Genomic DNA, 5,000 nt, shown 5'->3' with positions numbered 1-5,000 from the left:
CCGGCAATCACTCCACCTGCACCCGTTCGTGCCCCACCCCAACCGCCCAACTCGCAACTCCAGCGGATGAACGGCGGACTTTGCTCGCACTCGCAATGTGCAATCCACCCCTATAACGTGCGTTTCATGAAGAGTTATGTCCAATATGCGACATTCCCGCTGTCCATATACATGAGCTGCGAGCTGTACCACGTACGAGCTACAGACGCGATCGCGTTGCTCGCTGTACGAATGCAGATGCTCAGCGGCAGCTAGGAGGCGCTCCATCCATGTCGGTACCGGTGAGCGTTGCACTCGCAGTCGCAAAAACGTACGGCAAGTATATTACTCGGAAGAGTCAATGACAGTCCAAGCCCCCCTGCGTGGGAAGAGTCTTCCTAGGCCATGACCCACCGGAAGGGCGCAGCGTCCCCCACCCCAGACATGTGACGTCAGACTATCGGTATTGACGACTAGACTGATTCCTTATAATCATTTGCCATACACCGGTGGAAGCTGCCGAGACGAGTAACTACATAGCGGGCTCGCCGTGTCACTAATGTACAGAGATACAATAGTTTCGACTGGAACCGGATTAAACGTATACACGGCGCTGATTAGTAATAGATAGAGCCATCAGAATACAGATAATGTATAGACCTGTCCGTATACATGCTGAAAGACTCTGCTCACAATCACACGTCAGCCAGACACTCTTATCACGCACTACTCTCTGCCTGTAACAGGCACACAGACAATATGTAAGCACCAGCATGGAACAACACCCAGTGCATCCTCTCTGCCACATTAGACAATCCACACTATCATAACCAGACCGGGAGGTCCACTCGGAAAACAGAATATCCCACCCTTCCGACAACCACCATTGCTCAGCTAAGCCACCAACACCCACACATGTCCCAGACAGGGGTGCACCCAACATCACAATACTGCCTCCTGTCACACCACACAAACAATGGCAGGAATGAAAGACACAGGTCTGCCACAAGCATGGAATCAGAGCGCCGCCTGTTATGAGCCAAAGGTGCACCCTGACGTGGCAAATCAGATGATGCCGCAGTCATTTACTTACGATAATCACAATCAACAAACCGGGCCCCCCCCCCCCCCAAGTGCCTTAACCTAACCCGTATTGTACCTTAACCTAACCCGTATTGTACCTTAACCTAACCCGTATTGTACCTTAACCTAACCCGTATTGTACCTTAACCTAACCCGTATTGTACCTTAACCTAACCCGTATTGTACCTTAACCTAACCCGTATTGTACCTTAACCTAACCCGTATTGTACCTTAACCTAACCCATATTGTACCTTAACCTAACCCATATTGTACCTTAACCTAACCCATATTGTACCTTAACCTAACCCATATTGTACCTTAACCTAACCCATATTGTACCTTAACCTAACCCATATTGTACCTTAACCTAACCCATATTGTACCTTAACCTAACCCATATTGTACCTTAACCTAACCCATGTTGCGCCTTAACCTAACCCATGTTGCGCCTTAACCTAACCCATGTTGCGCCTTAACCTAACCCATGTTGCGCCTTAACCTAACCCATGTTGCGCCTTAACCTAACCCATGTTGCGCCTTAACCTAACCCATGTTGCGCCTTAACCTAACCCATGTTGCGCCTTAACCTAACCCATGTTGCGCCTTAACCTAACCCATGTTGCGCCTTAACCTAACCCATGTTGCGCCTTAACCTAACCCATGTTGCGCCTTAACCTAACCCATGTTGCGCCTTAACCTAACCCATGTTGCGCCTTAACCTAACCCATGTTGCGCCTTAACCTAACCCATGTTGCGCCTTAACCTAACCCATGTTGCGCCTTAACCTAACCCATGTTGCGCCTTAACCTAACCTATGTTGCGCCTTAACCTAACCTATGTTGCGCCTTAACCTAACCTATGTTGCGCCTTAACCTAACCTATGTTGCGCCTTAACCTAACCTATGTTGCGCCTTAACCTAACCTATGTTGCGCCTTAACCTAACCTATGTTGCGCCTTAACCTAACCTATGTTGCGCCGTAACCTAACCTATGTTGCGCCGTAACCTAACCTATGTTGCGCCATAACCTAACCTATGTTGCGCCTTAACCTAACCTATGTTGCGCCTTAACCTAACCTATGTTGCGCCTTAACCTAACCTATGTTGCGCCTTAACCTAACCTATGTTGCGCCTTAACCTAACCTATGTTGCGCCTTAACCTAACCTATGTTGCGCCGTAACCTAACCTATGTTGCGCCTTAACCTAACCTATGTTGCGCCTTAACCTAACCTATGTTGCGCCTTAACCTAACCTATGTTGCGCCTTAACCTAACCTATGTTGCGCCTTAACCTAACCTATGTTGCGCCTTAACCCAACACACGTTGGGCCTTAACCCAACACACGTTGGGCCTTAACCCAACACACGTTGGGCCTTAACCCAACACACGTTGGGCCTTAACCCAACACACGTTGGGCCTTAACCCAACACACGTTGGGCCTTAACCCAACACACGTTGGGCCTTAACCCAACACACGTTGGGCCTTAACCCAACACACGTTGGGCCTTAACCCAACACACGTTGGGCCTTAACCCAACACACGTTGGGCCTTAACCCAACACACGTTGGGCCTTAACCCAACACACGTTGGGCCTTAACCCAACACACGTTGGGCCTTAACCCAACACACGTTGGGCCTTAACCCAACACACGTTGGGCCTTAACCCAACACACGTTGGGCCTTAACCCAACACACGTTGGGCCTTAACCCAACACACGTTGGGCCTTAACCTGCTCTGTAATTGTCATACGACGCGTTAAATTAGTGTAGTGTTGCCTAACTGCAACCCCCGCAATATAGTTTGCTACTCGCACTGCCCGGTCCCCAGAGTATCGCTTCATGTTAAACACCTTGCAGCTATACACTGTAATGCGGATGGCGGCAGGACGTACATGCTCAATGCCCTTCGCAGTTGTTCATTGGCATTCGCATGGCGAAGCACAGCCTACGTTGTGGTACGGCTTGTGGCAACTGTCCGCTGATGTTGTACGTCCAAATCACACACTGTACCGCACATTGGTCCTCATGTACTGAATGATACATCGTGGTACATGTGTGACCGTACCACGACTGCGCCAACAACGGCGAACCATACGGTCCAAATATTGTGCACTCAGCTACGTGTCGTCTCCCTATAAGAGCTGGATTGCAGTATGGTATGCCGTGGATGGCGATCAGCATGAGCCGTCTGTTGATGTAGTGGCGCGTGTTGTCAGACGTAGTCGTCTCTTCTCACACACCGTGATAGCATGGTGCACTGCGTTCCACATCTGCGACATGCGACAGAGGCCGGTTGACAGTCGTTCGCGCAATGGACATCGCATACGTACGGGGGCCACCTTCCACGTGTTCGCGAAGCGTGCACATGTTGTTGCGTGTATGTGGGCAGACATAGTGTGTCGTGACACCTGACACAGGCATGCAACAATCGTTGAATTTGCAAATGGCGATGGACGTCTACGTTTGCTGGTGACGTTACGCAAATGAAGAACTGGTAAACCGTTGTGGTGCGGTTGTTCTCGCTAGAGGTGAATCAGTGATGGCGACGATCGGTTGAGCTACCAACCGGTTGTTTCAGCGATACCCACCATGCCCACGAACGTGAATGGCATGTGGGTGTGAAGCGATACGCGGCGGTGGCTGGGTGGGACCGTCCCCGGCCGGTGAGGGGGGGCCTTCCGGCGTGCTGGCCGCGCGGTGCGTGGGCGCACGCGCTACAGCCGGCTGGTGGGGGCGGCCAGTGGCAGGCGCGCCGGCCGACGGAGGCGGCAGGCGGCGCAGCTGCGCGCCGGCGCACCCTGCACGCGGCGCCGTGCGGCCAAAGTAGGTCCTCGCGGGCCCGGTGCGAAGCGCGGTGGACATCTGCAGTGTGCTGGTCCGATTGAGGACTGTGTGCGCTGAGGATGCGCCGCCGCCCGGCGCTCGGCGCCGCGACGCCGTCTGCTGCTCGGTCGCCTCTGCGGTTCTCGCAGGTGGATTGTATCGCAGCTGTGCGGACGTGTTGGCGCGTGCGCTGTGCTGGGAGAGTTCGCTTCGGCACCCAAGTGGGGCTTTTGTCCTTCTGTGGCGCTGGCGTTGGAGCTGCCGGCCACCGTAGGTGGCGCGTGTTGTCTCCCGCCGGCAATGCCACGACAGCACGCTCCCGGGCCTCTGTCGGCAGCGGCAAGCTCAGTTGGGAGCACGGGTGGTCGCACCTAAAGCGTCTACTCGCCAAACTCCGGGCGATTGCGCCTCTCTCGAACCCGACCAAGTACTTAGGACGGCGCTGCGCGCCGCCGGGACCTGAGAGGGTTTCGAGGTGTATTGTGCAGGGGAGCTCAGCCTCCTCCTGTTTGCAGAATAATTGAGCGGACGCTTGCGTGTTCGCGCGGGCCCCCGGGACACACTCCCGGGCGGCCGGCTGCTCAGCTCTAGTTGACGCAGCTCCCTGGTTGATCCTGCCAGTAGTCATATGCTTGTCTCAAAGATTAAGCCATGCATGTCTCAGTACAAGCCGCATTAAGGTGAAACCGCGAATGGCTCATTAAATCAGTTATGGTTCCTTAGATCGTACCCACGTTACTTGGATAACTGTGGTAATTCTAGAGCTAATACATGCAAACAGAGTCCCGACCAGAGATGGAAGGGACGCTTTTATTAGATCAAAACCAATCGGTCGGCTCGTCCGGTCCGTTTGCCTTGGTGACTCTGAATAACTTTGGGCTGATCGCACGGTCCTCGTACCGGCGACGCATCTTTCAAATGTCTGCCTTATCAACTGTCGATGGTAGGTTCTGCGCCTACCATGGTTGTAACGGGTAACGGGGAATCAGGGTTCGATTCCGGAGAGGGAGCCTGAGAAACGGCTACCACATCCAAGGAAGGCAGCAGGCGCGCAAATTACCCACTCCCGGCACGGGGAGGTAGTGACGAAAAATAACGATACGGGACTCATCC

At 53.4% G+C, this 5,000-nt stretch overlaps 1 non-coding gene across 1 annotated transcript in view; it reads left to right on the top strand.

Annotated features, from left to right (window-relative positions):
* The first annotated feature begins 4,488 nt into the window (after window positions 1-4,488).
* LOC124582030 overlaps window positions 4,489-5,000 on the top strand; it is a 1,910-nt gene continuing 1,398 nt past the window's right edge. Inside the window, exon 1 of the ribosomal RNA XR_006973652.1 lies at window positions 4,489-5,000. This exon is cut by the window's right edge and continues 1,398 nt beyond it. This is a non-coding gene — a ribosomal RNA (small subunit ribosomal RNA).

Source organism: Schistocerca americana, unplaced genomic scaffold, assembly GCF_021461395.2.
Source record: "Schistocerca americana isolate TAMUIC-IGC-003095 unplaced genomic scaffold, iqSchAmer2.1 HiC_scaffold_389, whole genome shotgun sequence".
Classification (NCBI taxonomy): Eukaryota; Metazoa; Arthropoda; class Insecta; order Orthoptera; family Acrididae; genus Schistocerca; species Schistocerca americana.
Note: the sequence above shows the minus strand (reverse complement) of the source record. Positions and strands in the feature narration are given on the sequence as shown.